This window comes from Cyanistes caeruleus, chromosome 13 (genome assembly GCF_971803275.1).
Source record: "Cyanistes caeruleus chromosome 13, bCyaCae1.hap1.1, whole genome shotgun sequence".
NCBI lineage: Eukaryota > Metazoa > Chordata > Aves > Passeriformes > Paridae > Cyanistes > Cyanistes caeruleus.
This window is the reverse complement of record NC_141713.1, coordinates 20,486,109-20,505,806: the sequence shown is the minus strand read 5'-3', so window position 1 is coordinate 20,505,806 and position 19,698 is coordinate 20,486,109. Positions and strand designations below refer to the sequence as shown.

The window sequence follows — 19,698 nt, the reverse complement described above, 5'->3', positions numbered from 1 at the left end:
ACAGCAGAAATGGAAAAAGTGATCCATGGCAGCTCTGCATTGTGGTGAAGGATGAGCATGCAGTGGTCCAGATGCAGCATTGCCCACCCTCCAGGCTGCTGTTTGCTCTGCTGAAAGACTCTTGCAGGACTGTGGCCCCTCTCCGTGCAATGGAAATCTTTGCCACAGGTCTCAGTTGAGGCACTGGCATTTCCAGAGCCAGATTCAGGCACAATCCTACTGCCTGCTGAGCATCTGGGAAAGGTGCTGAGCATCTTCAGGCCTAGAAGCACAAAAGAGCTCAGGCTCTCCCCGAACTGGGTTTTCAGGGCAGCTTTCCATATCTCTGCAAGATTTCTTCATCCCTCAAGACGTCTGATTTGATGATGTCCAACGATGCATTTGGGTTTCTTCCGTCCTCTTGTGTGCCCGTGGGTAACCTTCCACGTGGATGAAGGAGATTGTGTACAGGACAATTGATTGCGGCATTGCCATTTGGCTTCACTGTCACTCAGTTGAACACGGTCCTTATCTAAGAAGGACTTCCAAGAAATGGGTAGGAGTTTTGGCTGTGAGAGGAGCAGAAAGCACATTTTCTACAGCAAATTGCTAGCTGATGCACTTTCCTCCCTGCCAAAATAGTGATTGCCATTCATCTTCCTGGGAAGAATGTAAAGACCCATTCAGAGATGCCAGGTTCAGCTGGCCTGTGGCTTTGTGTACCTCATTTCACATGTCCAGTTTCAAGGGCCACTAAAAGAGGCTCATGTTTGCCTTGCTACCCACAAGTGCTGTAGGTATTTCCAGGAGAAGAGGGAAAACATCGCTGTCCTGTGGTGTGGTAGAAATGCCACCACAACTGTGATTGTGTGAGCAAAGCCAGCCAGTGCTTTTTGGGGCAGCAGAAGCAGCGGAGAGTGTGGCAGAGCGGTTGTGATACTCTTTTTAGAGTCCTGCAAACATTGTTCCCGAAACAACCCACAGCTTTGCAAATGTGCCCGAAGAAAATGCAAAGAGAACTGGGGTGTGAAAATCAAAGACTGTTTATCTGTAGAAGAAAAGGAACAAGAATGAACTACACCACATATTTACACTGTAAGAATATTGGTAACAACAACAACAACAACAACAACAACAACAACAAACTATAGAACCTATTTACCTGAGAAGAGATCTAACAAAACTCTATGAAACGTATTTACAGACAACTTAAACAAACTCTAAAACCTCTATCCTGAACACAACAACTGTAAAACGTATGTACAGCAGGGTGGCATCTGTGTCTGTGATGTCCCTAAGTCCCGGAAGGAAAAACAAGTAGCACGGTCAGTGCAGTCAGGCACGGAAGGGTGTTCCATGTGCTGCCGGGCTGGGACACTGGCCCAGTGGGACTCTGCTGCCAGAAGGGAACCTGGCTGGGGGCTGTGGCCCAGGCACTGGAACAGGGCTTGTGTGACCCACAGCAAGCCCAGGCCAGGCCAGGGATGGCCAGCAGAATCCAGTGCATGGGCTAGCGTGTCCCTGAGCAGGGAGTGCCCAGCCCGGCCCCAGGCTGGCAGCAGGGGACCCACTCTGCTTGTGGGGAGCACCTGCCTGTTCTGCTGCTGGCATCGGTCTTCATCCCAAGACCATGTCTTCCTCCTTGTCTTTTAGATCAGTATCCATCTCTTCAATAGAATCTTTCCTTTCCACCTCCATCTCTTCCTCTGTCTCGTACATATCCGCATCCATCTCTTCCTCTCCAGTATCCTCTCCGTCCACTTCCATGGCTTCTTCTCTATCAGTCTGTGTATCGACGTCCGTCTCCTCCTCTCCGTCTGTGCCAGCCTGCAGAGGTAGCAAAATTTCAGCGTGGGGTCCCTTTCCCACCCTGTCCCACAGAGCTCCAGCCCAGCCAGGCAGCTGCGGGGTGTCCGCCTCCGTGGAATAGTACCATACCTCTTTTGGAACAAATGCAGACATCCTGCAGGGATGGAGAGCAAAATCCAAGCGATGGGGAGCTTTGGGGACTGCTGGGGGAATCAGGGAGCAGGTGGCAACAAGGTGACAGGGGTAGGCTTGGAGCAGGGTGAATGAAGAGCGTGCTGGCACAAGGAGCCAAGGGTTGTGTTGTGGCCGTTGCTGGATGCTGGAAGTTCTAGCTGGAGCGTGCACTGTGACATCACCGCCAGGAGTTCAGGCCCAGGCTGAAGTGGACAACGGAGACCGTAGAATGAATGATGGAATCCCTGGGTGCTTGGGCTTGGAAGGGACCCTAAAGACCATCTTGTTCCAAGCGGAGCAATCTTCGCTCAGAATAGGTTGCTCAGAGCCCCGCTCCCAGCTGGCCTTGGATGTTGCCAAGGATGGAGCATCCCCAGCCTCTGTGCACAGCCTGGGCCAGTGGCCCAGCAGCCGGAGTGGAAAAGAGCAGCTTCATTAGATCCAACTTCAAGCTCACTCCTGCAGTTGAAAGGCTTCTCCTGTCTGTGCCCATCTTTCCTAGAGCTGCAGGGAGGCCTCGCCAGCCCCCTTCTCTTTCCAGGCTGAGCATCCCCAGCCCCACACGGACAGCAGTCCGATGCGTGGCAGTCAAGGCTAAAGGGTAGCAAATGGCTACATCAGGAAGTGAGAGATGGAAGCTTTTGGAGATGGAAGCTTTACCTCTAAATGTAGAAAAGAAAGAGAAGTGGAGGGGGAAATGGTGGGACTCTGGCTCTGTTCTAACTGGCGAAGATTTTCTTTTCTTCTTTTCTGTCGTGCTAACCCAAGTTTTGTTGTTTGAAAGGAGGTTTAGCAAAATATCCATCGTCTTCTCCACTGCTGAAACACTGAACAACATCTGGGCAGGCTGAGGATGCAGAGCAAAACCTGCAAATATCTACTGCTGATCGTGATCCTGGGGAATGCAGCTAAAGCCAGCCAAAAGCAATTTCTGGAAAGTCAAGCCTGCTTTACGTTTTCTGGAGTTTGCTTGTGCCAACTTCACCAGTCATTTCTAAAAAAGGAAAAGAAACTCCAAGCAAAACAGAGAAAAACACAAAGAAACCAACCCAAAGAAACCAATCAAACAAACAGATAAAACACCCCCAATCAAACCAAAGGCAATGAGAAGTTAGGACTAGTTGTAAGGATATCACAGCAGGCGAATGGCTGCTTCCTACTTGGATCACCATCCAAAGCCACCTAGAACAACTTCTCCAAAACATATCCAACAGGAGAAATGGAAAAAGTGATCCATGGCAGCTCTGCATTGTGGTGAAGGATGAGCATGCAGTGGTCCAGATGCAGCATTGCCCACCCTCCAGGCTGCTGTTTGCTCTGCTGAAAGACTCTTGCAGGACTGTGGCCCCTCTCCATGCAATGGAAATCATTGCCACAGCTCTCAGTTGAGGCACTGGCATTTCCAGAGCCAGATTCAGGCACAATCCTACTGCCTGCTGAGCAGCATCTGGGAAAGGTGCTGAGCATCTTCAGGCCTAGAAGCACAAAAGAGCTCAGGCTCTCCCCGAACTGGGTTTTCAGGGCAGCTTTCCATATCTCTGCAAGATTTCTTCATCCCTCAACACGTCTGATTTTATGATGTCCAACGATGCATTTGGGTTTCTTCCGTCCTCTTGTGTGCCCGTGGGTAACCTTCCACGTGGATGAAGGAGATTGTGTACAGGACAATTGATTGCGGCATTGCCATTTGGCTTCACTGTCACTCAGTTGAACACGGTCCTTATCTAAGAAGGACTTCCAAGAAATGGGTAGGAGTTTTGGCTGTGAGAGGAGCAGAAAGCACATTTTCTACAGCAAATTGCTAGCTGATGCACTTTCCTCCCTGCCAAAATAGTGATTGCCATTCATCTTCCTGGGAAGAATGTAAAGACCCATTCAGAGATGCCAGGTTCAGCTGGCCTGTGGCTTTGTGTACCTCATTTCACATGTCCAGTTTCAAGGGCCACTAAAAGAGGCTCATGTTTGCCTTGCTACCCACAAGTGCTGTAGGTATTTCCAGGAGAAGAGGGAAAACATCGCTGTCCTGTGGTGTGGTAGAAATGCCACCACAACTGTGATTGTGTGAGCAAAGCCAGCCAGTGCTTTTTGGGGCAGCAGAAGCAGCGGAGAGTGTGGCAGAGCGGTTGTGATACTCTTTTTAGAGTCCTGCAAACATTGTTCCCGAAACAACCCACAGCTTTGCAAATGTGCCCGAAGAAAATGCAAAGAGAACTGGGGTGTGAAAATCAAAGACTGTTTATCTGTAGAAGAAAAGGAACAAGAATGAACTACACCACATATTTACACTGTAAGAATATTGGTAACAACAACAACAACAACAACAACAACAACAACAACAAACTATAGAACCTATTTACCTGAGAAGAGATCTAACAAAACTCTATGAAACGTATTTACAGACAACTTAAACAAACTCTAAAACCTCTATCCTGAACACAACAACTGTAAAACGTATGTACAGCAGGGTGGCATCTGTGTCTGTGATGTCCCTAAGTCCCGGAAGGAAAAACAAGTAGCACGGTCAGTGCAGTCAGGCACGGAAGGGTGTTCCATGTGCTGCCGGGCTGGGACACTGGCCCAGTGGGACTCTGCTGCCAGAAGGGAACCTGGCTGGGGGCTGTGGCCCAGGCACTGGAACAGGGCTTGTGTGACCCACAGCAAGCCCAGGCCAGGCCAGGGATGGCCAGCAGAATCCAGTGCATGGGCTAGCGTGTCCCTGAGCAGGGAGTGCCCAGCCCGGCCCCAGGCTGGCAGCAGGGGACCCACTCTGCTTGTGGGGAGCACCTGCCTGTTCTGCTGCTGGCATCGGTCTTCATCCCAAGACCATGTCTTCCTCCTTGTCTTTTAGATCAGTATCCATCTCTTCAATAGAATCTTTCCTTTCCACCTCCATCTCTTCCTCTGTCTCGTACATATCCGCATCCATCTCTTCCTCTCCAGTATCCTCTCCGTCCACTTCCATGGCTTCTTCTCTATCAGTCTGTGTATCGACGTCCGTCTCCTCCTCTCCGTCTGTGCCAGCCTGCAGAGGTAGCAAAATTTCAGCGTGGGGTCCCTTTCCCACCCTGTCCCACAGAGCTCCAGCCCAGCCAGGCAGCTGCGGGGTGTCCGCCTCCGTGGAATAGTACCATACCTCTTTTGGAACAAATGCAGACATCCTGCAGGGATGGAGAGCAAAATCCAAGCGATGGGGAGCTTTGGGGACTGCTGGGGGAATCAGGGAGCAGGTGGCAACAAGGTGACAGGGGTAGGCTTGGAGCAGGGTGAATGAAGAGCGTGCTGGCACAAGGAGCCAAGGGTTGTGTTGTGGCCGTTGCTGGATGCTGGAAGTTCTAGCTGGAGCGTGCACTGTGACATCACCGCCAGGAGTTCAGGCCCAGGCTGAAGTGGACAACGGAGACCGTAGAATGAATGATGGAATCCCTGGGTGCTTGGGCTTGGAAGGGACCCTAAAGACCATCTTGTTCCAAGCGGAGCAATCTTCGCTCAGAATAGGTTGCTCAGAGCCCCGCTCCCAGCTGGCCTTGGATGTTGCCAAGGATGGAGCATCCCCAGCCTCTGTGCACAGCCTGGGCCAGTGGCCCAGCAGCCGGAGTGCAAAAGAGCAGCTTCATTAGATCCAACTTCAAGCTCACTCCTGCAGTTGAAAGGCTTCTCCTGTCTGTGCCCATCTTTCCTAGAGCTGCAGGGAGGCCTCGCCAGCCCCCTTCTCTTTCCAGGCTGAGCATCCCCAGCCCCACACGGACAGCAGTCCGATGCGTGGCAGTCAAGGCTAAAGGGTAGCAAATGGCTACATCAGGAAGTGAGAGATGGAAGCTTTTGGAGATGGAAGCTTTACCTCTAAATGTAGAAAAGAAAGAGAAGTGGAGGGGGAAATGGTGGGACTCTGGCTCTGTTCTAACTGGCGAAGATTTTCTTTTCTTCTTTTCTGTCGTGCTAACCCAAGTTTTGTTGTTTGAAAGGAGGTTTAGCAAAATATCCATCGTCTTCTCCACTGCTGAAACACTGAACAACATCTGGGCAGGCTGAGGATGCAGAGCAAAACCTGCAAATATCTACTGCTGATCGTGATCCTGGGGAATGCAGCTAAAGCCAGCCAAAAGCAATTTCTGGAAAGTCAAGCCTGCTTTACGTTTTCTGGAGTTTGGTTGTGCCAACTTCACCAGTCATTTCTAAAAAAGGAAAAGAAACTCCAAGCAAAACAGAGAAAAACACAAAGAAACCAACCCAAAGAAACCAATCAAACAAACAGATAAAACACCCCCAATCAAACCAAAGGCAATGAGAAGTTAGGACTAGTTGTAAGGATATCACAGCAGGCGAATGGCTGCTTCCTACTTGGATCACCATCCAAAGCCACCTAGAACAACTTCTCCAAAACATATCCAACAGGAGAAATGGAAAAAGTGATCCATGGCAGCTCTGCATTGTGGTGAAGGATGAGCATGCAGTGGTCCAGATGCAGCATTGCCCACCCTCCAGGCTGCTGTTTGCTCTGCTGAAAGACTCTTGCAGGACTGTGGCCCCTCTCCATGCAATGGAAATCATTGCCACAGCTCTCAGTTGAGGCACTGGCATTTCCAGAGCCAGATTCAGGCACAATCCTACTGCCTGCTGAGCAGCATCTGGGAAAGGTGCTGAGCATCTTCAGGCCTAGAAGCACAAAAGAGCTCAGGCTCTCCCCGAACTGGGTTTTCAGGGCAGCTTTCCATATCTCTGCAAGATTTCTTCATCCCTCAACACGTCTGATTTTATGATGTCCAACGATGCATTTGGGTTTCTTCCGTCCTCTTGTGTGCCCGTGGGTAACCTTCCACGTGGATGAAGGAGATTGTGTACAGGACAATTGATTGCGGCATTGCCATTTGGCTTCACTGTCACTCAGTTGAACACGGTCCTTATCTAAGAAGGACTTCCAAGAAATGGGTAGGAGTTTTGGCTGTGAGAGGAGCAGAAAGCACATTTTCTACAGCAAATTGCTAGCTGATGCACTTTCCTCCCTGCCAAAATAGTGATTGCCATTCATCTTCCTGGGAAGAATGTAAAGACCCATTCAGAGATGCCAGGTTCAGCTGGCCTGTGGCTTTGTGTACCTCATTTCACATGTCCAGTTTCAAGGGCCACTAAAAGAGGCTCATGTTTGCCTTGCTACCCACAAGTGCTGTAGGTATTTCCAGGAGAAGAGGGAAAACATCGCTGTCCTGTGGTGTGGTAGAAATGCCACCACAACTGTGATTGTGTGAGCAAAGCCAGCCAGTGCTTTTTGGGGCAGCAGAAGCAGCGGAGAGTGTGGCAGAGCGGTTGTGATACTCTTTTTAGAGTCCTGCAAACATTGTTCCCGAAACAACCCACAGCTTTGCAAATGTGCCCGAAGAAAATGCAAAGAGAACTGGGGTGTGAAAATCAAAGACTGTTTATCTGTAGAAGAAAAGGAACAAGAATGAACTACACCACATATTTACACTGTAAGAATATTGGTAACAACAACAACAACAACAACAACAACAACAACAAACTATAGAACCTATTTACCTGAGAAGAGATCTAACAAAACTCTATGAAACGTATTTACAGACAACTTAAACAAACTCTAAAACCTCTATCCTGAACACAACAACTGTAAAACGTATGTACAGCAGGGTGGCATCTGTGTCTATGATGTCCCTAAGTCCCGGAAGGAAAAACAAGTAGCACGGTCAGTGCAGTCAGGCACGGAAGGGTGTTCCATGTGCTGCCGGGCTGGGACACTGGCCCAGTGGGACTCTGCTGCCAGAAGGGAACCTGGCTGGGGGCTGTGGCCCAGGCACTGGAACAGGGCTTGTGTGACCCACAGCAAGCCCAGGCCAGGCCAGGGATGGCCAGCAGAATCCAGTGCATGGGCTAGCGTGTCCCTGAGCAGGGAGTGCCCAGCCCGGCCCCAGGCTGGCAGCAGGGGACCCACTCTGCTTGTGGGGAGCACCTGCCTGTTCTGCTGCTGGCATCGGTCTTCATCCCAAGACCATGTCTTCCTCCTTGTCTTTTAGATCAGTATCCATCTCTTCAATAGAATCTTTCCTTTCCACCTCCATCTCTTCCTCTGTCTCGTACATATCCGCATCCATCTCTTCCTCTCCAGTATCCTCTCCGTCCACTTCCATGGCTTCTTCTCTATCAGTCTGTGTATCGACGTCCGTCTCCTCCTCTCCGTCTGTGCCAGCCTGCAGAGGTAGCAAAATTTCAGCGTGGGGTCCCTTTCCCACCCTGTCCCACAGAGCTCCAGCCCAGCCAGGCAGCTGCGGGGTGTCCGCCTCCGTGGAATAGTACCATACCTCTTTTGGAACAAATGCAGACATCCTGCAGGGATGGAGAGCAAAATCCAAGCGATGGGGAGCTTTGGGGACTGCTGGGGGAATCAGGGAGCAGGTGGCAACAAGGTGACAGGGGTAGGCTTGGAGCAGGGTGAATGAAGAGCGTGCTGGCACAAGGAGCCAAGGGTTGTGTTGTGGCCGTTGCTGGATGCTGGAAGTTCTAGCTGGAGCGTGCACTGTGACATCACCGCCAGGAGTTCAGGCCCAGGCTGAAGTGGACAACGGAGACCGTAGAATGAATGATGGAATCCCTGGGTGCTTGGGCTTGGAAGGGACCCTAAAGACCATCTTGTTCCAAGCGGAGCAATCTTCGCTCAGAATAGGTTGCTCAGAGCCCCGCTCCCAGCTGGCCTTGGATGTTGCCAAGGATGGAGCATCCCCAGCCTCTGTGCACAGCCTGGGCCAGTGGCCCAGCAGCCGGAGTGGAAAAGAGCAGCTTCATTAGATCCAACTTCAAGCTCACTCCTGCAGTTGAAAGGCTTCTCCTGTCTGTGCCCATCTTTCCTAGAGCTGCAGGGAGGCCTCGCCAGCCCCCTTCTCTTTCCAGGCTGAGCATCCCCAGCCCCACACGGACAGCAGTCCGATGCGTGGCAGTCAAGGCTAAAGGGTAGCAAATGGCTACATCAGGAAGTGAGAGATGGAAGCTTTTGGAGATGGAAGCTTTACCTCTAAATGTAGAAAAGAAAGAGAAGTGGAGGGGGAAATGGTGGGACTCTGGCTCTGTTCTAACTGGCGAAGATTTTCTTTTCTTCTTTTCTGTCGTGCTAACCCAAGTTTTGTTGTTTGAAAGGAGGTTTAGCAAAATATCCATCGTCTTCTCCACTGCTGAAACACTGAACAACATCTGGGCAGGCTGAGGATGCAGAGCAAAACCTGCAAATATCTACTGCTGATCGTGATCCTGGGGAATGCAGCTAAAGCCAGCCAAAAGCAATTTCTGGAAAGTCAAGCCTGCTTTACGTTTTCTGGAGTTTGGTTGTGCCAACTTCACCAGTCATTTCTAAAAAAGGAAAAGAAACTCCAAGCAAAACAGAGAAAAACACAAAGAAACCAACCCAAAGAAACCAATCAAACAAACAGATAAAACACCCCCAATCAAACCAAAGGCAATGAGAAGTTAGGACTAGTTGTAAGGATATCACAGCAGGCGAATGGCTGCTTCCTACTTGGATCACCATCCAAAGCCACCTAGAACAACTTCTCCAAAACATATCCAACAGGAGAAATGGAAAAAGTGATCCATGGCAACTCTGCATTGTGGTGAAGGATGAGCATGCAGTGGTCCAGATGCAGCATTGCCCACCCTCCAGGCTGCTGTTTGCTCTGCTGAAAGACTCTTGCAGGACTGTGGCCCCTCTCCATGCAATGGAAATCATTGCCACAGCTCTCAGTTGAGGCACTGGCATTTCCAGAGCCAGATTCAGGCACAATCCTACTGCCTGCTGAGCAGCATCTGGGAAAGGTGCTGAGCATCTTCAGGCCTAGAAGCACAAAAGAGCTCAGGCTCTCCCCGAACTGGGTTTTCAGGGCAGCTTTCCATATCTCTGCAAGATTTCTTCATCCCTCAACACGTCTGATTTGATGATGTCCAACGATGCATTTGGGTTTCTTCCGTCCTCTTGTGTGCCCGTGGGTAACCTTCCACGTGGATGAAGGAGATTGTGTACAGGACAATTGATTGCGGCATTGCCATTTGGCTTCACTGTCACTCAGTTGAACACGGTCCTTATCTAAGAAGGACTTCCAAGAAATGGGTAGGAGTTTTGGCTGTGAGAGGAGCAGAAAGCACATTTTCTACAGCAAATTGCTAGCTGATGCACTTTCCTCCCTGCCAAAATAGTGATTGCCATTCATCTTCCTGGGAAGAATGTAAAGACCCATTCAGAGATGCCAGGTTCAGCTGGCCTGTGGCTTTGTGTACCTCATTTCACATGTCCAGTTTCAAGGGCCACTAAAAGAGGCTCATGTTTGCCTTGCTACCCACAAGTGCTGTAGGTATTTCCAGGAGAAGAGGGAAAACATCGCTGTCCTGTGGTGTGGTAGAAATGCCACCACAACTGTGATTGTGTGAGCAAAGCCAGCCAGTGCTTTTTGGGGCAGCAGCAGCAGCGGAGAGTGTGGCAGAGCGGTTTTGATACTCTTTTTAGAGTCCTGCAAGCATTGTTCCCGAAACAACCCACAGCTTTGCAAATGTGCCCGAAGAAAATGCAAAGAGAACTGGGGAGTGAAAATCAAAGACTGTTTATCTGTAGAAGAAAAGGAACAAGAATGAACTACACCACATATTTACACTGTAAGAATATTGGTAACAACAACAACAACAACAACAACAAACTATAGAACCTATTTACCTGAGAAGAGATCTAACAAAACTCTATGAAACGTATTTACAGACAACTTAAACAAACTCTAAAACCTCTATCCTGAACACAACAACTGTAAAACGTATGTACAGCAGGGTGGCATCTGTGTCTGTGATGTCCCTAAGTCCCGGAAGGAAAAACAAGTAGCACGGTCAGTGCAGTCAGGCATGGAAGGGTGTTCCATGTGCTGCCGGGCTGGGACACTGGCCCAGTGGGACTCTGCTGCCAGAAGGGAGCCTGGCTGGGGGCTGTGGCCCAGGCACTTGAACAGGGCTTGTGTGACCCACAGCAAGCCCAGGCCAGGCCAGGGATGGCCAGCAGAATGCAGTGCATGGGCTAGCGTGTCCCTGAGCAGGGAGTGCCCAGCCCGGCCCCAGGCTGGCAGCAGGGGACCCACTCTGCTTGTGGGGAGCACCTGCCTGTTCTGCTGCTGGCATCGGTCTTCATCCCAAGACCATGTCTTCCTCCTTGTCTTTTAGATCAGTATCCATCTCTTCAATAGAATCTTTCCTTTCCACCTCCATCTCTTCCTCTGTCTCGTACATATCCGCATCCATCTCTTCCTCTCCAGTATCCTCTCCGTCCACTTCCATGGCTTCTTCTCTATCAGTCTGTGTATCGACGTCCGTCTCCTCCTCTCCGTCTGTGCCAGCCTGCAGAGGTAGCAAAATTTCAGCGTGGGGTCCCTTTCCCACCCTGTCCCACAGAGCTCCAGCCCAGCCAGGCAGCTGCGGGGTGTCCGCCTCCGTGGAATAGTGCCATAGCTCTTTTGGAACAAATGCAGACATCCTGCAGGGATGGAGAGCAAAATCCAAGCGATGGGGAGCTTTGGGGACTGCTGGGGGAATCAGGGAGCAGGTGGCAACAAGGTGACAGGGGTAGGCTTGGAGCAGGGTGAATGAAGAGCGTGCTGGCACAAGGAGCCAAGGGTTGTGTTGTGGCCGTTGCTGGATGCTGGAAGTTCTAGCTGGAGCGTGCACTGTGACATCACCGCCAGGAGTTCAGGCCCAGGCTGAAGTGGACAACGGAGACCGTAGAATGAATGATGGAATCCCTGGGTGCTTGGGCTTGGAAGGGACCCTAAAGACCATCTTGTTCCAAGCGGAGCAATCTTCGCTCAGAATAGGTTGCTCAGAGCCCCGCTCCCAGCTGGCCTTGGATGTTGCCAAGGATGGAGCATCCCCAGCCTCTGTGCACAGCCTGGGCCAGTGGCCCAGCAGCCGGAGTGGAAAAGAGCAGCTTCATTAGATCCAACTTCAAGCTCACTCCTGCAGTTGAAAGGCTTCTCCTGTCTGTGCCCATCTTTCCTAGAGCTGCAGGGAGGCCTCGCCAGCCCCCTTCTCTTTCCAGGCTGAGCATCCCCAGCCCCACACGGACAGCAGTCCGATGCGTGGCAGTCAAGGCTAAAGGGTAGCAAATGGCTACATCAGGAAGTGAGAGATGGAAGCTTTTGGAGATGGAAGCTTTACCTCTAAATGTAGAAAAGAAAGAGAAGTGGAGGGGGAAATGGTGGGACTCTGGCTCTGTTCTAACTGGCGAAGATTTTCTTTTCTTCTTTTCTGTCGTGCTAACCCAAGTTTTGTTGTTTGAAAGGAGGTTTAGCAAAATATCCATCTTCTTCTCCACTGCTGAAACACTGAACAACATCTGGGCAGGCTGAGGATGCAGAGCAAAACCTGCAAATATCTACTGCTGATCGTGATCCTGGGGAATGCAGCTAAAGCCAGCCAAAAGCAATTTCTGGAAAGTCAAGCCTGCTTTACGTTTTCTGGAGTTTGCTTGTGCCAACTTCACCAGTCATTTCTAAAAAAGGAAAAGAAACTCCAAGCAAAAGAGAGAAAAACACAAAGAAACCAACCCAAAGAAACCAATCAAACAAACAGATAAAACACCCCCAATCAAACCAAAGGCAATGAGAAGTTAGGACTAGTTGTAAGGATATCACAGCAGGCGAATGGCTGCTTCCTACTTGGATCACCATCCAAAGCCACCTAGAACAACTTCTCCAAAACATATCCAACAGCAGAAATGGAAAAAGTGATCCATGGCAGCTCTGCATTGTGGTGAAGGATGAGCATGCAGTGGTCCAGATGCAGCATTGCCCACCCTCCAGGCTGCTGTTTGCTCTGCTGAAAGACTCTTGCAGGACTGTGGCCCCTCTCCGTGCAATGGAAATCTTTGCCACAGGTCTCAGTTGAGGCACTGGCATTTCCAGAGACAGATTCAGGCACAATCCTACTGCCTGCTGAGCATCTGGGAAAGGTGCTGAGCATCTTCAGGCCTAGAAGCACAAAAGAGCTCAGGCTCTCCCCGAACTGGGTTTTCAGGGCAGCTTTCCATATCTCTGCAAGATTTCTTCATCCCTCAACACGTCTGACTTTATGATGTCCAACGATGCATTTGGGTTTCTTCCGTCCTCTTGTGTGCCCGTGGGTAACCTTCCATGTGGATGAAGGAGATTGTGTACAGGACAATTGATTGCGGCATTGCCATTTGGCTTCACTGTCACTCAGTTGAACACGGTCCTTATCTAAGAAGGACTTCCAAGAAATGGGTAGGAGTTTTGGCTGTGAGAGGAGCAGAAAGCACATTTTCTACAGCAAATTGCTAGCTGATGCACTTTCCTCCCTGCCAAAATAGTGATTGCCATTCATCTTCCTGGGAAGAATGTAAAGACCCATTCAGAGATGCCAGGTTCAGCTGGCCTGTGGCTTTGTGTACCTCATTTTACATGTCCAGTTTCAAGGGCCACTAAAAGAGGCTCATGTTTGCCTTGCTACCCAAAAGTGCTGTAGGTATTTCCAGGAGAAGAGGGAAAACATCGCTGTCCTGTGGTGTGGTAGAAATGCCACCACAACTGTGATTGTGTGAGCAAAGCCAGCCAGTGCTTTTTGGGGCAGCAGCAGCAGCGGAGAGTGTGGCAGAGCGGTTTTGATACTCTTTTTAGAGTCCTGCAAGCATTGTTCCCGAAACAACCCACAGCTTTGCAAATGTGCCCGAAGAAAATGCAAAGAGAACTGGGGAGTGAAAATCAAAGACTGTTTATCTGTAGAAGAAAAGGAACAAGAATGAACTACACCACATATTTACACTGTAAGAATATTGGTAACAACAACAACAACAACAACAAACTATAGAACCTATTTACCTGAGAAGAGATCTAACAAAACTCTATGAAACGTATTTACAGACAACTTAAACAAACTCTAAAACCTCTATCCTGAACACAACAACTGTAAAACGTATGTACAGCAGGGTGGCATCTGTGTCTGTGATGTCCCTAAGTCCCGGAAGGAAAAACAAGTAGCACGGTCAGTGCAGTCAGGCACGGAAGGGTGTTCCATGTGCTGCCGGGCTGGGACACTGGCCCAGTGGGACTCTGCTGCCAGAAGGGAGCCTGGCTGGGGGCTGTGGCCCAGGCACTTGAACAGGGCTTGTGTGACCCACAGCAAGCCCAGGCCAGGCCAGGGATGGCCAGCAGAATGCAGTGCATGGGCTAGCGTGTCCCTGAGCAGGAAGTGCCCAGCCCGGCCCCAGGCTGGCAGCAGGGGACCCACTCTGCTTGTGGGGAGCACCTGCCTGTTCTGCTGCTGGCATCGGTCTTCATCCCAAGACCATGTCTTCCTCCTTGTCTTTTAGATCAGTATCCATCTCTTCAATAGAATCTTTCCTTTCCACCTCCATCTCTTCCTCTGTCTCGTACATATCCACATCCATCTCTTCCTCTCCAGTATCCTCTCCGTCCACTTCCATGGCTTCTTCTCTATCAGTCTGTGTATCGACGTCCGTCTCCTCCTCTCCGTCTGTGCCAGCCTGCAGAGGTAGCAAAATTTCAGCGTGGGGTCCCTTTCCCACCCTGTCCCACAGAGCTCCAGCCCAGCCAGGCAGCTGCGGGGTGTCCGCCTCCGTGGAATAGTACCATACCTCTTTTGGAACAAATGCAGACATCCTGCAGGGATGGAGAGCAAAATCCAAGCGATGGGGAGCTTTGGGGACTGCTGGGGGAATCAGGGAGCAGGTGGCAACAAGGTGACAGGGGTAGGCTTGGAGCAGGGTGAATGAAGAGCGTGCTGGCACAAGGAGCCAAGGGTTGTGTTGTGGCCGTTGCTGGATGCTGGAAGTTCTAGCTGGAGCGTGCACTGTGACATCACCGCCAGGAGTTCAGGCCCAGGCTGAAGTGGACAACGGAGACCGTAGAATGAATGATGGAATCCCTGGGTGCTTGGGCTTGGAAGGGACCCTAAAGACCATCTTGTTCCAAGCGGAGCAATCTTCGCTCAGAATAGGTTGCTCAGAGCCCCGCTCCCAGCTGGCCTTGGATGTTGCCAAGGATGGAGCATCCCCAGCCTCTGTGCACAGCCTGGGCCAGTGGCCCAGCAGCCGGAGTGGAAAAGAGCAGCTTCATTAGATCCAACTTCAAGCTCACTCCTGCAGTTGAAAGGCTTCTCCTCTCTGTGCCCATCTTTCCTAGAGCTGCAGGGAGGCCTCGCCAGCCCCCTTCTCTTTCCAGGCTGAGCATCCCCAGCCCCACACGGACAGCAGTCCGATGCGTGGCAGTCAAGGCTAAAGGGTAGCAAATGGCTACATCAGGAAGTGAGAGATGGAAGCTTTTGGAGATGGAAGCTTTACCTCTAAATGTAGAAAAGAAAGAGAAGTGGAGGGGGAAATGGTGGGACTCTGGCTCTGTTCTAACTGGCGAAGATTTTCTTTTCTTCTTTTCTGTCGTGCTAACCCAAGTTTTGTTGTTTGAAAGGAGGTTTAGCAAAATATCCATCTTCTTCTCCACTGCTGAAACACTGAACAACATCTGGGCAGGCTGAGGATGCAGAGCAAAACCTGCAAATATCTACTGCTGATCGTGATCCTGGGGAATGCAGCTAAAGCCAGCCAAAAGCAATTTCTGGAAAGTCAAGCCTGCTTTACGTTTTCTGGAGTTTGCTTGTGCCAACTTCACCAGTCATTTCTAAAAAAGGAAAAGAAACTCCAAGCAAAACAGAGAAAAACACAAAGAAACCAACCCAAAGAAACCAATCAAACAAACAGATAAAACACCCCCAATCAAACCAAAGGCAATGAGAAGTTAGGACTAGTTGTAAGGATATCACAGCAGGCGAATGGCTGCTTCCTACTTGGATCACCATCCAAAGCCACCTAGAACAACTTCTCCAAAACATATCCAACAGCAGAAATGGAAAAAGTGATCCATGGCAGCTCTGCATTGTGGTGAAGGATGAGCATGCAGTGGTCCAGATGCAGCATTGCCCACCCTCCAGGCTGCTGTTTGCTCTGCTGAAAGACTCTTGCAGGACTGTGGCCCCTCTCCGTGCAATGGAAATCTTTGCCACAGGTCTCAGTTGAGGCACTGGCATTTCCAGAGACAGATTCAGGCACAATCCTACTGCCTGCTGAGCATCTGGGAAAGGTGCTGAGCATCTTCAGGCCTAGAAGCACAAAAGAGCTCAGGCTCTCCCCGAACTGGGTTTTCAGGGCAGCTTTCCATATCTCTGCAAGATTTCTTCATCCCTCAACACGTCTGACTTTATGATGTCCAACGATGCATTTGGGTTTCTTCCGTCCTCTTGTGTGCCCGTGGGTAACCTTCCATGTGGATGAAGGAGATTGTGTACAGGACAATTGATTGCGGCATTGCCATTTGGCTTCACTGTCACTCAGTTGAACACGGTCCTTATCTAAGAAGGACTTCCAAGAAATGGGTAGGAGTTTTGGCTGTGAGAGGAGCAGAAAGCACATTTTCTACAGCAAATTGCTAGCTGATGCACTTTCCTCCCTGCCAAAATAGTGATTGCCATTCATCTTCCTGGGAAGAATGTAAAGACCCATTCAGAGATGCCAGGTTCAGCTGGCCTGTGGCTTTGTGTACCTCATTTTACATGTCCAGTTTCAAGGGCCACTAAAAGAGGCTCATGTTTGCCTTGCTACCCAAAAGTGCTGTAGGTATTTCCAGGAGAAGAGGGTAAACATCGCTGTCCTGTGGTGTGGTAGAAATGCCACCACAACTGTGATTGTGTGAGCAAAGACAGCCAGTGCTTTTTGGGGCAGCAGCAGCAGCGGAGAGTGTGGCAGAGCGGTTGTGATACTCTTTTTAGAGTCCTGCAAGCATTGTTCCCGAAACAACCCACAGCTTTGCAAATGTGCCCGAAGAAAATGCAAAGAGAACTGGGGAGTGAAAATCAAAGACTGTTTATCTGTAGAAGAAAAGGAACAAGAATGAACTACACCACATATTTACACTGTAAGAATATTGGTAACAACAACAACAACAACAACAAACTATAGAACCTATTTACCTGAGAAGAGATCTAACAAAACTCTATGAAACGTATTTACAGACAACTTAAACAAACTCTAAAACCTCTATCCTGAACACAACAACTGTAAAACGTATGTACAGCAGGGTGGCATCTGTGTCTGTGATGTCCCTAAGTCCCGGAAGGAAAAACAAGTAGCACGGTCAGTGCAGTCAGGCACGGAAGGGTGTTCCATGTGCTGCTGGGCTGGGACACTGGCCCAGTGGGACTCTGCTGCCAGAAGGGAGCCTGGCTGGGGGCTGTGGCCCAGGCACTTGAACAGGGCTTGTGTGACCCACAGCAAGCCCAGGCCAGGCCAGGGATGGCCAGCAGAATGCAGTGCATGGGCTAGCGTGTCCCTGAGCAGGAAGTGCCCAGCCCGGCCCCAGGCTGGCAGCAGGGGACCCACTCTGCTTGTGGGGAGCACCTGCCTGTTCTGCTGCTGGCATCGGTCTTCATCCCAAGACCATGTCTTCCTCCTTGTCTTTTAGATCAGTATCCATCTCTTCAATAGAATCTTTCCTTTCCACCTCCATCTCTTCCTCTGTCTCGTACATATCCACATCCATCTCTTCCTCTCCAGTATCCTCTCCGTCCACTTCCATGGCTTCTTCTCTATCAGTCTGTGTATCGACGTCCGTCTCCTCCTCTCCGTCTGTGCCAGCCTGCAGAGGTAGCAAAATTTCAGCGTGGGGTCCCTTTCCCACCCTGTCCCACAGAGCTCCAGCCCAGCCAGGCAGCTGCGGGGTGTCCGCCTCCGTGGAATAGTACCATAGCTCTTTTGGAACAAATGCAGACATCCTGCAGGGATGGAGAGCAAAATCCAAGCGATGGGGAGCTTTGGGGACTGCTGGGGGAATCAGGGAGCAGGTGGCAACAAGGTGACAGGGGTAGGCTTGGAGCAGGGTGAATGAAGAGCGTGCTGGCACAAGGAGCCAAGGGTTGTGTTGTGGCCGTTGCTGGATGCTGGAAGTTCTAGCTGGAGCGTGCACTGTGACATCACCGCCAGGAGTTCAGGCCCAGGCTGAAGTGGACAACGGAGACCGTAGAATGAATGATGGAATCCCTGGGTGCTTGGGCTTGGAAGGGACCCTAAAGACCATCTTGTTCCAAGCGGAGCGATCTTCGCTCAGAATAGGTTGCTCAGAGCCCCGCTCCCAGCTGGCCTTGGATGTTGCCAAGGATGGAGCATCCCCAGCCTCTGTGCACAGCCTGGGCCAGTGGCCCAGCAGCCGGAGTGGAAAAGAGCAGCTTCATTAGATCCAACTTCAAGCTCACTCCTGCAGTTGAAAGGCTTCTCCTGTCTGTGCCCATCTTTCCTAGAGCTGCAGGGAGGCCTCGCCAGCCCCCTTCTCTTTCCAGGCTGAGCATCCCCAGCCCCACACGGACAGCAGTCCGATGCGTGGCAGTCAAGGCTAAAGGGTAGCAAATGGCTACATCAGGAAGTGAGAGATGGAAGCTTTTGGAGATGGAAGCTTTACCTCTAAATGTAGAAAAGAAAGAGAAGTGGAGGGGGAAATGGTGGGACTCTGGCTCTGTTCTAACTGGCGAAGATTTTCTTTTCTTCTTTTCTGTCGTGCTAACCCAAGTTTTGTTGTTTGAAAGGAGGTTTAGCAAAATATCCATCTTCTTCTCCACTGCTGAAACACTGAACAACATCTGGGCAGGCTGAGGATGCAGAGCAAAACCTGCAAATATCTACTGCTGATCGTGATCCTGGGGAATGCAGCTAAAGCCAGCCAAAAGCAATTTCTGGAAAGTCAAACCTGCTTTACGTTTTCTGGAGTTTGCTTGTGCCAACTTCACCAGTCATTTCTAAAAAAGGAAAAGAAACTCCAAGCAAAAGAGAGAAAAACACAAAGAAACCAACCCAAAGAAACCAATCAAACAAACAGATAAAACACCCCCAATCAAACCAAAGGCAATGAGAAGTTAGGACTAGTTGTAAGGATATCACAGCAGGCGAATGGCTGCTTCCTACTTGGATCACCATCCAAAGCCACCTAGAACAACTTCTCCAAAACATATCCAACAGCAGAAATGGAAAAAGTGATCCATGGCAGCTCTGCATTGTGGTGAAGGATGAGCATGCAGTGGTCCAGATGCAGCATTGCCCACCCTCCAGGCTGCTGTTTGCTCTGCTGAAAGACTCTTGCAGGACTGTGGCCCCTCTCCGTGCAATGGAAATCTTTGCCACAGGTCTCAGTTGAGGCACTGGCATTTCCAGAGCCAGATTCAGGCACAATCCTACTGCCTGCTGAGCATCTGGGAAAGGTGCTGAGCATCTTCAGGCCTAGAAGCACAAAAGAGCTCAGGCTCTCCCCGAACTGGGTTTTCAGGGCAGCTTTCCATATCTCTGCAAGATTTCTTCATCCCTCAACACGTCTGACTTTATGTCCAACGATGCATTTGGGTTTCTTCCGTCCTCTTGTGTGCCCGTGGGTAACCTTCCACGTGGATGAAGGAGATTGTGTACAGGACAATTGATTGCGGCATTGCCATTTGGCTTCACTGTCACTCAGTTGAACACGGTCCTTATCTAAGAAGGACTTCCAAGAAATGGGTAGGAGTTTTGGCTGTGAGAGGAGCAGAAAGCACATTTTCTACAGCAAATTGCTAGCTGATGCACTTTCCTCCCTGCCAAAATAGTGATTGCCATTCATCTTCCTGGGAAGAATGTAAAGACCCATTCAGAGATGCCAGGTTCAGCTGGCCTGT

The 19,698-nt window shown here is 50.3% G+C and overlaps 1 long non-coding RNA gene across 1 annotated transcript; it reads right to left on the bottom strand.

The window, feature by feature from the left end:
* Positions 1–7,359: 7,359 nt before the first annotated feature.
* LOC147650763 (uncharacterized) lies at positions 7,360–18,897 on the bottom strand. Its single transcript, XR_015275776.1, has 3 exons — positions 17,752–18,897; positions 14,597–17,645; positions 7,360–14,485 (listed from the first exon to the last, which is right to left on the bottom strand). It is a non-coding gene; the product is annotated as an uncharacterized LOC147650763 (long non-coding RNA).
* Between the last annotated feature and the right edge of the window lie 801 nt (positions 18,898–19,698).